The sequence below is a fragment of the Canis lupus genome, chromosome 8 (genome assembly GCF_048164855.1).
Source record: "Canis lupus baileyi chromosome 8, mCanLup2.hap1, whole genome shotgun sequence".
Taxonomy (NCBI): domain Eukaryota; kingdom Metazoa; phylum Chordata; class Mammalia; order Carnivora; family Canidae; genus Canis; species Canis lupus.
This window is the reverse complement of record NC_132845.1, coordinates 31,646,007-31,660,001: the sequence shown is the minus strand read 5'-3', so window position 1 is coordinate 31,660,001 and position 13,995 is coordinate 31,646,007. Positions and strand designations below refer to the sequence as shown.

The 13,995-nt window shown below is 34.3% G+C and overlaps 1 long non-coding RNA gene across 1 annotated transcript; it reads right to left on the bottom strand.

The window, feature by feature from the left end:
* Nucleotides 1–3,939: 3,939 nt before the first annotated feature.
* On the bottom strand, nucleotides 3,940–13,297 carry LOC140637581 (uncharacterized). Its single transcript, XR_012034666.1, has 3 exons — nucleotides 12,911–13,297; nucleotides 6,041–6,399; nucleotides 3,940–4,111 (listed from the first exon to the last, which is right to left on the bottom strand). It is a non-coding gene; the product is annotated as an uncharacterized lncRNA (long non-coding RNA).
* Between the last annotated feature and the right edge of the window lie 698 nt (nucleotides 13,298–13,995).

Below are 13,995 nucleotides of genomic sequence, written 5' to 3'. Positions count from 1 at the left end.
AAATCTTTGTTCCTCAATCTATATTGTCTCAATTCAATATATACTCTGTGTCAGGCCTTGAAATGGGTGCAAAGATAAATCAGTTTCTCTGCCTCACGAAACTTACGAACTATAAGGGATGAGTTAATCTGCAAGTTCAGTGGAAGGTAATATATTCAATGGGCCATTAAAACAGAATAAAGGCTTTCCAGAGAGGAAAAGTTTTCTTCTGAAGAGGACATCACAAAAGTTTAAAAGAATGTGGTTTTGGAGCTGAGCCTTGAATAATTGGCAAGGTATGGGAAGGGATAACATAGTTTTAGGTACATAAGAAAATGATAATAGTGCATATAAAATTGTTGGGGGAGAGCTACAAGTGTACAAATTATGAATGAAAGGTCATCATAAGATACTAAATTTGTTGAAAATAAAACTCATAAAAAAAGAAAAGAAAACTCATTTGGGTTTGTAAAAATTGAATACTTTTTACGGTTTCACAGGTGTATACAAATGTCAAAACTTATCAGATCCTACCTATTAAATACTTGCAGTTTATTTTGTGCCAATTATGCCTCTATGAGCTTGATATTTTTAAGGCATAAACTATCCTTCCACCTCAAAATCCCAATATTTTAAAAAGACAAGTTTAATGTGGACTTACTGTGTTATGCTCCACAGAGCCTCAAAAGCAAAAACCTGATTTTTTTTCATAAATGAAAAAATGGACTACTTCGTAGCCTCAGGTATTGCATTTCAGCTTACTGCACTGATATGTATAATACAATAATACAGGATATTTTAAATGTCAGTGTTTATTAATAAATGGTTTATTCCTTGCTGTCTTTTCATTTTGCATTTGCTATGCACACTTCACGTGGCATATTTCAATAACCTAAGATTTTCCCAGAGGAATTTCCCTTAACTCACAGAATGTGGATGACAATGACTCTTCCTCTAGATGATTTCTATGTTATAAGCGTTGTGATTTCTCTGTAAACAAAATCGAAGCATTTATTCATAGGATGAATTTGAAGATTTTCAAGCCTCAAATTTATTGATGTTTTCCTTTCCTTGGTGATGTTTATATTCTAGGAGCGAGAAGGAAAAGATGCTGAGAAATGCTTATTCTAAGCAAGTTGTAAATTGAGATATATCTCACCTCTATGGTGAAGAGGTTTTTCCTCTCTCACTAACTTCACATCTGTAATACTTTTGCCTCCTTTGCCAGATCCCAAGTTCTGAATTAGCCTGTCCATCCAGTGATCAAAGTTCCCTGGTACTTCACTCTGCTACCTCATAGGGCTAATGTGAGGGGGAAATGATGATAGTTAGCTATATAACATCATTATAACAACTTTTCCTAAATTGCTTATCCTTATAAGCATCATGTGTGGTAATTAATAAGCCTCATTTTATAGGTTAAGAAATTAAAGCACCCAAGAGAACTTAGGTATGTTTTCCAAGGTCACAAAGCATATAAAATGCAGAATTGAGATTCAGAGTCTAGTCTTGTTATTTGATCATGTGTTATGCTATCTTTCAATAAATCAGAAAAATATAAATCAATATCTTAATTAACTAATATAGTCTCCTACATATAATGCTTTAATACCCAGATAAATCTAAAATTTTTCAGAAGTTTAATTAATAACGCCATTAATTAGAACTTTTAAATACTGTGGCAATAGCATTGGATAAAATTGTTTTATTATGTTATATGTTTGGTTTTTGGGAATGCTTCTGTTGACTACATAGATCTAAAATAGCCTACTCAGCCAATAATTGGCTTACCCAAAACTCTGATATACGTCTTTCATTTTATTATTAAAAATACATATGAAAGGAAAATAATTTATTGACTGTTACACATTCTAATCAAATAGGAAATAGATATTGTGATAGTAATTGGTATTATTATTACCAAGAAAATTACATCATCACCAGTCCCTCATTACATTACTCCACTTTTACAGTCTCTATTTCATGTAAAAAACATTTACAAATGTAAAAATCTTTACATTAAATGTATTCAATCATCCCGGCAATAATTTATGCTTGACACATATCTATCTAAGTTTATACAGTTAAGGAGGGGCACATGGCTGGCTCAGTCCATGGAGCATAAGACTCTCTTGATCTTAGGGTTGTAAGTTCAACTTCCACGTTGGGGATAGAGAGTACCTAAAATCTTAAGGGATGCCTGGGTGGCTCAGCAGTTGATCATCTGCCTTCGGCTCAGGGCCTGATCCCAGGTTGCCAGGATCGAATCCCACATCGGGCTCCGTGCGTGAGGCCTGCTTCTCCCTCTGCCTGTGTCTCTGCCTCTGTGTGTGTGTGTGTGTGTCTCTCATGAATAAATAAATAAAAATATTAAAAAAGGTAAAATAAAATCTTAAAAAAAAGATAAGGAATTTTTTTAAGATTTTATTTATTTGACAGAGAGCATGAGCAGGGGGAGGGGCAGAAGGACAGGGAAAGAGAGACTGCTCCCCACTGAGCAGAGAGTCCAATGATGTGGGGCTGGATCCCCAGACCTTGGGAATATAACCTGAGCCAAAGGCAGATTAACCTACTGAGCCACCCAGGCATCCCAAGGGTTATACATTTTAAGTAATTTTTAATGTCACACAAGTTTTGGGGTTGACTAGGAGAAAAGAATGGTCAGGGCACCTTGGTGGCTCAGTTGGTTAAGTATCCAACTCTTGGTTTCAGCTCAGATCGGGATCTCAGTGTTGTGAGATGAACCCCACACCAGCACCCAATGTTGAGACTGCTTAAGACTCTCTCTCTGCCTCACCCTCCCACTCTCTCTCTCTCAAATAAATAATTTTTTTTAAAGATAAGAATTGGCCATCAGAATAATTTAAAATTTCAGCACTTTTCATGTACCTGTTGACCAAGAATATGTCTTCTTTGGGGAAATGTATACTTAATTCATTTGCCCACTTTTTAATCAAGTTATTTACTTTTTTGCTATTAATTATTTCTGGAGAAATGCAAATCGAAAACACAGTGAGATACCACTTCACATGTATTAGGATGGCTGTTACCATAAAATGTTGATGACAATATGGAGAAAAGGGAATTCGAGTATAATGATGGTGGGAATGAAACTGGTATGGCCTCTATAGAAAACAATGTGGAGTTTTCCATTTGATCCAGTAATCCACTTCTGAGTATGCAGCCAAAAGAATTAAAATCAGGATCTTAAAAGAAATATCTGCACACCCATGTTTATTACAATGTTACTCACAATAGACAAGCCATGGAAGAAGCCTACATACCCATTGATAAATGAATGGATAAAGAGAATGTGGAAAAAAATAAAAAATTAAAAAAAGAGAATGTGGAATATACATACAATGGAATATTATTCAGTCTTTTTAAAGAAGGAAATCCTGCAATTTGTGACAACATTAATGAGCCTAAAGGACATTATGGTCATGAAATAAGCTGGTCACAGAAAGACAAGTTCTACATGATACTTTTTCTAGGAGGAATCTAAAATAGTCAAACTCATAGAAGCAGAGAATGAAATGGTGCTTTCTAGGGGCTGGGGGATGGGTGAAATGAAGTATTAATCATAGGGTACAAAGTTTCAGTCACAAAGATGAAGCCCTAGAAACCTATTGTATAGCATAGTGCCTATGGTTAACGATACCGTATTATATTTTTAAAATTTTGAAAAAAGAGTAGATATCATGTTAAGTATTCCTGTCATAATAGTATTATTATAATTATAAATTATTATATTTACATATAATTATTATTAAATAAAAGGGATGGGAGGAAAGTTTTGGAGATGATAGATTTCATGTTACAGATTGTAGTGATGTTTTCACAGATGTAAATAAGCAAAAAGAGTCATCCTGGTTATGGATTTATGAATTTAATGTGTAACAACACTTATACTGTCACAATGTGCAAATATATAGAAGTATTTATATAAAGAAACTGGAAACTGAATTATTAATACATAATTTTCATATAGAATATGAGCACTTATTGGGATGCCTAGGTGGCTCAGTGGTTGAATGTCTGCCTTTGGCCCAAGCTGTAATCATGGGGTCCTGGGATCAAGTGCCACTGGTAGACTGCTTCTCTCTCTGCTTATGTCTCTGCCTCTCTGCATCTGTCATGAATAAATATTTTTTTAAAATATGAACACTTATGTATCAATAAGCCACAATTGAGTGGCTTATTAATTAAAATTTAAATAATTTTAATTAAATTAATTATTTAAATTAAAATTAAATAAAATTTAATTAATTAAAATAATATTATTTTTCATTTACTTACATTTTAGATACAAACTGTTAACAGTAAGACAAATCAACATTTTTATTTCACTTAAGCATTATTTTCAAAACTGCTCTTCACCTAAAGTTATAGTATTCGGGGCAACCTGGGGGGCTTAGCGGTTTAGCGCTGCCTTGAGACCATGGTGGGATCCTGGAGACCCAGGATCAAGTCCCATGTTGGTCTCCCTGCATGGAGTCTGCTTCTCCCTCTGCCTGTGTCTCTGCCTCTCTCTCTCTGTCTTTCTCTGTCTCTCATGAATAAATAAATAAAATCTTTAAAAATAAATAAATAAAGTTACAGTATTCAGAAAAAGAAAAAAACTAAAATATAATCTTTTTCCTTTTTTTAAAAAAAGTGACAACCTTTGGTACAGAACTGTGACATTTCTATAGTAGTAAACTCTATTAGGTGGTTTATATGCTCCTCAAGTAAGATAGGTAAAGCATGGTCCTTTGCATGTTGTTCAATTTGGCATTCTTGGGAGGCTTTCTGCCACTGATGATTAATGTTTCTAATAAAATCACTGTTTGCTAACCATAGTTTGGTGAAAGCATCAGGACCTTGAAGGGAGAAGAAGAAGAAAAAGAGGCTGAGGAGGAAAATGGCAAGGAGGAGGAAGTGAAAGGGAAGGAGAGGAGGTACTTGTTATAGGAAGAAGAGGAAGCAAAGAGGAAGAAGAAGATGCAGAAAGCAATTGACATAATACAGAAAGCTCACTAGGACAAAAGCAAAGTGACTCATGTACACTCACCAAAGTAATACTGGGCAATGCACTTTCAGAATGAAAATACATTACAAACTCTCTGTAAAAAAGTAGTGATTTGTGATGTAAAATTTAACCTTAATTACCAGAATACTTAATATATACCTAATGCACTTTATTTATATTAGATAAATTGAGTTAGATAATAATGAAATTTATCACATGATCCTTCTCTAAGATCACGCCTTGCTACTGTTGAATTGGGGAACCAGAAACAAATAAAATATAATAATATTATAATTGACTTCTCTTTATCATATGCATTGGCTCCTAACCTCCTTGGGAGGTTTCTGGATGTAATCTGAAAGCACCCCCCATACATGGGACAAGGAGAGAAGGAAGAAAGAAGCAGATTACTCCAGATTGGTAGGTGACAGTTTTGATGAACACGGGAATTTACTTACTAGGCTTGTCTTTGGCAGCTGCAAAATGAGTAGTTTTCTGCACCAGCCCAGCAAATCTTTAAAGTTTGTATATAGAAGCCTTAACTAAATTAGTCACAAATAGGGACACCTGGGTGGCTCATCAGTTGAGCGTCTGCTTTTGACTCAGGACAAGATCCCAGGGTTCCAGGTTCGAGTCCCACATTGGGCTCCCTGCAAGGAGCTTGCTTCTCCCTCTGTCTATGTATCTGCCTCTCTCTGTGTGTTCCTTATGAATAAATAAATAAAATATTTAAAAAGTTAGTCACAAATATTGTCCAGAAGTTCTCAACACATGTTGCTCTATCAATCCTTGAAAGTGGCTCCCACTGTAGGAACAGTGGACAAGACCATATATTCCAAGAACAGGGGTTGGGGTAAAGAGCCTCAATTGCCCAAGTCTAACCTGAGTGTCAACTGGTGGTCACGTCTTCTTGATGGCCTTACCCAATAATATACAACAGTAAATCCTGTCAGTGAAGTGCCATCTATTTGCAGCCATGCTACCCCTTCACATTGACATGCTCATTGAAGATTCATCATCATTTGCTGAACTATTATAACTAAGACTGACCTCTTTGCTTCCACACTTGTCTTCCACAATTTCTTCACTGTTCTATAAGTGGAACTGAAGTGTCCTGTCATTGCTTTGAATCCCCTTCCCTGTAAGACTCCAAAGTCTTTACAGTGTTTTCCAAGCATTGACCTGAACTACTTGTCTCCTTCATTGTCTTCCTCTATCATGTTCCAGGCACAAATAGCTGGGGTGCCTAGGTGGCTCAGCTGGTTAGGTGTCTGCCTTCAACTTGGATCACAATCCTGGAGTCCTGGGATCCAGCCCAATAGCAGCCCTCCTGCTCAGTGGGGAGCCTGCTTCTCCCTCTCCCTCTGCCCCTTCCTCTGCAGCTGCTGCTGCTTCTGGTCTCTTTCTCTCTGTCAAATAAATAAATAAAAAACTTAAAAAAACATTTTGTTTTAATAACCCAAGGATGTCCTTATTTCCTCTGCCTAAAATATTCCTAATGCATCTACATGACTCTTTCCTTCGTGCCATTAGGTCATTTGACTGTACATTTACAGTGGAGGGAAACAGACCAAGTAACATAGCAAATGATAGGAAGTCTGTATGACAATTTGTGACACAGGCTAGATTAAAGCTTAACGTTACCAGACAAGTAAATAATCCACTATAACACTTTGCATCATAGTATGTTAATTGATGTTTATTTCAAGTTCATTCTTAATTTGAATTTACATAGAACTTTATGTATATTTTATAGTCTCATTTTTGTGATTGTTGCATGTCAACTTAATTTTGATTCTACAAATAAGAAATATTTAATGCTTGGAAAGTATCAGGGAGATTAGACCAATTTATTCCAAGGTTTAAAATCCACTCTAAAACAACTCCTATAAAACCATAGAGCCCATGAAAGCCATCAATCATGGGAAAATTACTATTTCAGGAAGCATTGTATTCCTTTTGCTGGAAGCCCTGATGCAAAATTCATCCTTATAATGAAGCAAAATCTAAATTCTTTCATTTTCTCTTTGTTGTTATTAAGTTTAACTTCCCTTGCTTTCAATTATAGTAATGTGCATATTATGAAATTTTTGTTTAAAACCTAATTTACTTTTTTTTTTTTTTTTTTTTTTTTTTTGAGAAAGAAGAGATAGCAACAGAGGGAGAAAAAGAAGCAGGCTCTCGGCTGAGCAGGGAGCTTAATCAGGGCCCAGTATTGGACCCTGGGAACATGACCTGAGCCAAAGGCACACACTTAACCAACTGAGCCATTGAGGTGACCTAAATTTTACTAATAATTTTAACTTCACTAGATCGAGATCAACTGTTATGACCAATTTCTGAATGACAATAAGAATACTTTCAGCTTATTCAGTTATTTATTAGCTCTACCTTGCAGATACTGCTCACACATATCATCAAATTATATTATCAATTCTCTAAACTCTGAAACTTTGCCCTTTGGCAAATCTCCTAGAAGATGAGAAGCCATATGCAACAAGGACAAGTTGTCTAAGCTTAGGACATATTCAGAAGCAACCACCCAGCATTCAGCTGACCTCAGATGCATGAGTGAACCCCTTTGGAATCAGCTGAACTCATCCCAAATCAGTCTAACCATAGATCTTTGTGATGGGGTGGTCAGTTTATTTTTCTATGCCACTGAGGTTTTGTGGTCATTTATTAAATAGCATTGTGTGGCAATATATATTGACACAAATGATTAAAAATTAAAGAGTTTAATTAGTAAATAAAATTTCATGTGATATAGACTAAAATGTGGTGTAAAAATGAAAATGCTCGGGATCCCTGGGTGGCGCAGCAGTTTAGCGCCTGCCTTTGGCTCAGGGTGCGATCCTGGAGATCTGGGATCGAATCCCACGTCAGGCTCCCGGTGTATGGAGCCTGCTTCTCCCTCTGCCTGTGTCTCTGCCTCTCTCACTCTCTCTGTGTGTGACTATCATAAATAAATAAAAAAATAAAAAAAAAAAGACACTTATTTAAAAAAAAAAAATGAAAATGCTCAAATGATGTCTTTCTATAGAAAATTTAGAAGGTGACCAGGTAAAATCAATTGGAATTTGTGAATAGAACATACAGGTGACATTTCTGTGCAGGAATTATTTGAAAGCCTTTCATACTTTAATTTATTCAACGGATATTTATTACCAGACAATAGAGATGAAAAATGTTGCCAACATATGTGTGCCAGAGAAAGCCATCGCAAATAGACTTAATCATTTCTTCCTCAAAAGAAGTTGTTATCAAATTTGTTTTGCATAAGCATCAGAATGGGTGCTAGTTAAAAGCTGGGAATAGAATAACCAATTTCAGACTCAAACTTTTATGTGCAGTTTAGAAATTGCTATGGCAAAATGTACTCCAGATGATTCTAATATATTTGGTTTTCAGATTACACTTTGAGAAACACAGAGTATAAAATATGCAAATACACTTAAAAGTTAAAAAAGACAAATGATGGAGCTCTGAAGTAGAAAACTGATACTTAAAATACGGGAAGAAAAATAGGCAAAAACAAAATTGAAGAGAATGGTCTTAACATTGTTATTCAAATGTCACTTTTCAATTAGGCCTTCCCAAACCACTTTATCAAAAATTTCAACCATCAAGTGTCTCTAAGACACTTTCTAGCCTCTAATCTTACTTTATTTTTTTAAATTTTAAAAAAATCCAGTTGTCATAAATATCCGATATAATAGACATTATTTAATGTTTTTTAAAAAATATTTTTATTTAGAGAGAGCTCTCAAGCAGTAGGTAAGGGCAGAGAAAAAAGTAGGCTCCTCGCTGAGCAGGGAGTCTGAAATGGTTGAAGAATAGGAAGTCAGAGAAAGGGCAGCCCTGGTGGTACAGCGGTTTAGTGCTGCCTGTAGCCCAGGGTGTGATCCTGGAGACCTGGGATGGAGTCCTCTGTCAGGCTCCCTGTATGGAGCCTGCTTCTCCCTCTGCCTGTGTCTCTGCCTCTCTCTTTCTCTCTCTCTCTCTGTCTCTTATGAATAAATAAATAAAATCTTTTTTTAAAATGGAAGTCAGAGGATATTGAAGCATGGTAAGAATTTGACACAGCACTGCTATTTTAAAGATTTGGAAAATCCACATGAGAAGAAATGACCCTGAAGGTTGATACAACAATGAGAACATGGTGAGTTCTTTTTTCTTTATTTTAATCACATTTTTAAAGGCAATAAAAATTCTTGGAAACAGAAAAGAATAAATTGCTAAAAATCCATAAGTCAAAGAAGTTAAGACCCTTCCCAAGATAAGTTGACAAAATTCAGCCATTTTTTACTGGAGACATTTTCAAATTGTGGACAAGCATAGAGAACCTGGAAGGAAAAGGCAAAGAAGAAACATAACTTTTTAGTAGTTCAATAAGGGTGATAACCTGGAAGTTCAGAGGACACAGGAGACTAGGAAAATAGAAATCAAATCTTCCAAAAGGCAGAGTGAAATCACACCTGTGGTACTTGTGAAGACTTGACAGAAAAGGCACTTATTTTGAAAACATTGTCAGTAAGATGTTCACACAATGTTGAAGCCACAGGGGCAAGGGAACACTATAGAGTTAAGATAAATCTTTGAATTGACAGAAATGAATCTCTTGTAATCTTCTGGGGTAAATAATATTGACTTGGAAAGCTCTCAACCCAAAGCTTGTGAGAGCCATATTTAGGGAAAAAGACAAACCAGGGGTATACAAAGTCTATCAAGACTGCAACAAAGGCCAATTTATCTTAATTTCTTATTCAATTTAAATGATTAGCTATTCTGCTACTTGCCTTACAGAGGAAAAGGTGAACTTTATTAAGAGGGCTATAATATCATCTAGAACCTCTAGAATTATGTCATTGAACATTGACAGGTATAAAAAAGTTCTAAATAGGCTATAAATAAGAAAAAACATGACCAACGATCAAAGAAAAGGGCAGAGAATAAATATATTAGATTGGATGTCAAAGATCCATATATCAGAATTTACAAAAGAATACTTATAAAATTGCTATGATTAACGTTCAAGAACACAGTGAAAAAATAGACAAAAGTTAAAGAAATTTACCAAAGTATTAGATTCTCAAAAAGAAAAAAAGAATAAGTTGACACTACAAACAGAAAATAAAATGTGATATCTGAAATTATGAATAGTTTTAAATGTACATGCTAAAATAAAATTTCAGTTACCTAAGAGAAAGTCCATAAAAAATACACAAACTACAGTGGTGAGAAAAGAAATGTAGAATAGAATAGAGCACAGAGATATTTTGGACACTCTTCAAAAGTCTATTATAATTATAATCCAAGTCTTGAGAGGAGAAGAGAGAAATGATGGGGCAAAAGTAGTATTCAAAGGAATAATGGCTAAGAAAATTTTTAAATGATATAAGACTCATAAGTACAAGAAATCTAATTATACCTTACGCAGTATATACAAAAAGAAAGTTTAACTAGGCACTTCACAGTAAAGCTGCTGCAAAGAAAAGAATAAAAAAATAAGTCCTAAAAGCCAGCCAGAGGAAGAAAGATACCTTGTTTTCAAAGAACAACCAACCATAAGAATGACAGCTGTCTTCTCACCACTAATGATGGGAGTCAGAAAGCAGTGGAATGACATCTTTGTATTTCCAAAGAAAAAGTACTGCCAACCTAGAATTCTAAAACAAGTGAATATATTCTTATCCATCAAAAATAAAAGTGAAATAAGGATGTCTGCAGACAAAGACTGAGGGAAGCTGTCAATAATAGGGACATAGTTAAAAATAAAAGTCTAAATTAAAGCCAGAACTTCAGGTAGGAAAAAAATAATCTAAAATGTGAACAAAGAAATATAGAATAGAATTAAAATACACCACAAAAATGTAAATAAATGAGAGAATGTAAGTAGTTGTTTAATGTACAAAACAATTATAGAAATGTCCTGTGAAGCTTAAATTATATGTAAAACAAGGCACCATCACACCAATAATACAAAATGGAAATGGTTTTAAAGATTGTAATATACTAGAAGAATAGGGAAAGTAGAAAAAGAATGACTTTATTGGACTATAATTAGGCACCCATAATTTAATATATATAAAGACCTATAAAAATATTAATGTACAAATCACAAATTAATCAAATGAAAATCAAATGAAATAATAAAAATAAATAAATAAATGCATCTTAAAAGAGAAAAGTTTTCTGCTCTCTAAGACATAACTAAGAATATGCAAAGGCTAAAGTCAGACTGAGAAAAAAATAGTAATTCATTTAACAGACAAATAATATATATCCAGAATATCTAAATAGTTCTTAAAACTTAGTAACAAGAAGATAATCCAAAAAAAGGTAAAAAACTTGAACAAAAGCATCTCATAAAAGGAAGTACGCACATGACAATAAATACATAGAAAGATATTTGACATAATTAGTTATCAGGAACATGCTAATTTAGAGCAAACTCAGATTCTACTCCACTCAACTCTGGTTAAAAGAAAAATAAATAAATAAATTTAAATATGCCAATTGTTGCTAGGGACATAAAACAACAGAATAGCTTATAAAATGCTGGTGGGAATGCAACATTTTAACCTGTCTGGGTAAATCACTGGTGTTTTTGAAGTGAAATATAAACCATTATTCTACACCTAGGTGTTTCCCAAAAAGAAATGATAATATGTTCACATGCAAAAACTTGTGTGAAAAAGTTCATATTAACTTCACTTAATAATTATAAAAACATAAAGGTGAATGGATAAACAAATTGTGGTATATCCATAAATAGAATTCTACTCTGAGTTAAAAAAAAAAAAACAAACTAGTAATTTACATAACAATATAAATACATCTCAAAATCATTGTGTTGTGTAAAAGAAGCCTGACATGAAATAATTCAGGTTGCAAGTTTCTATTTATATGAAAAGCAACAAAAGACAAAATAAATTTAATAGTAACATGAAATAGATTATTATTTATTCACACCAGAGGTGTGAAAGAAGTTGATTGCCAAAGAGGCATGATGGTACTTCTTTTGAGGTGAAGAATGTGTTTTACATCTTGATTTTGGTGACGGTTATGAGTATGTATATTTGTTAGAACTCATGAGACGTATAGAAAATGGGTGCATTTTAAAATATAAATTCTAGGGATCCCTGGGTGGCGCAGCAGTTTGGCGCCTGCCTTTGGCCCAGGGCGCGATCCTGGAGCCCCGGGATCGAGTCCCACGTCGGGCTCCCGGTGCATGGAGCCTGCTTCTCCCTCTGCCTGCCTCTCTGCCTCTCTCTCTTTCTCCTCTCTGTGCATTCTCATAAATAAATAAAATCTTTAAAAAAAAAATTCTATTTCAATAAAGTAGATTTTTAAAAAAGATAACGTCTCAAATAGGAAATATAAAATGGGAGTAGCTATATCTTTTTCATAACAATTATGTAATAATATAATGGATTTAATACAAGTAAAAGGTTAAAAAAATCATTTGCCTATTGCTTATTCAACAGAGACCTCAAATAAAAGAAGACAGAATATTGACAGTAAAATGATGAAAAATGACTCAACAAATTTCAAATAATTTAAATCATACATAATTAAAGACACTTTACCAAAGAGTATATTCATAATGGTCCAGCTGAACGTATGACTACTCAATTATCCAGCATATTTGTTTTTATTAATACTATAAAATATTGCCACAAGTTTAGTGGATTTCATTTTTTTTTAAATTTTCATTTATTTATGATAGTCACACAGAGAGAGAGAGGCAGAGACATAGGCAGAGGGAGAAGCAGGCTCCATGCACCGGGAGCCCGACGTGGGATTTGATCCCGGGTCTCCAGGATCGCGCCCTGGGCCAAAGGCAGGCGCTAAACCACTGCACCACCCAGGGATCGCAGTTTAGTGGATTTCAATAACACAAATGTATTATCTTACAATTGTGGGTTAGAAGTCTCTCATGGGTCTCAATCAAGGTGTTGGCAGTGCAGAGTCTCTTCCTGAAGGACCTAGAGAATCATTTCCTTGCCCTTTTCAGCTTCTCAAAGTGTTCCCATTTGTCGGCTCTTGGACTCCTTTACTCATCTTCCAAGTCAGCAAGTGTGCATCCCTCTTTAATAGTTCTTCTATAATCCATTCTTCCATTCCACTCTGAACTCAGCCAGGAAAAGTTCTCATATTTTAGGGATTCTTGTGATTAGCTTGAACATACCGGAATACTCCAGGATAATCTCCCATAGTAAGATCCTTCATTTAATGATATCTGTTAAAAAATAATGATAATACCTGTAAAATTCTCTTTGCCATGTAAGGTAACATATCTACAGACTCCAAAGATTAGAATGTGGACATTTTTAAGAGGCATTATTCTTTCTGACACATCCAATAAATTCACATGTATGCTTTTTAAATCTAAGAAAAAGCATACATGTTTTAACCAAAAGGTAAGTACTAGAGTATTCTGAACTACACTGCGTATAATAACTAAACAACAAACTCCCTGAAAAATGCTTATCAGAAAACAATGTATCAAAAATTATATTATATTCAATGGAATATAATATAGAATAGAACGTTATGATGGAATAGTATAGAACAATGATTTTTTTTTTTTAGTACAGTGATAAAAAAAATATCTGTTAACTATGTATAAATATATCGGTGAGTTACAGAGACATTATGTTGAACCAAAGTAGTCAAACACAAGAGACTATCTATGCATCTTTTATTTAAAGTACAAAAACAGATAATCTAATTTATGCTATGGATGGTCGGAACAGTAACTATCTAAGAAGAGATACAGCATAAATGAGGTCTGTGGTGTTAACAATACTGTTTCTCGGTATGGATGTGTGTTGAACAGGTATGTCCAATTTGTGAAGTTTTAGAGAGTTGTTCACTTATTTGCATGGTATGTGTTCATTATAGTTGAAATGTTTATAGTTTTTTTAAAAATCATATATCCTTTAGATCAGTTTTCAGCACAAATAATAATATATGCCATTTATTAAGCTGTTACAATG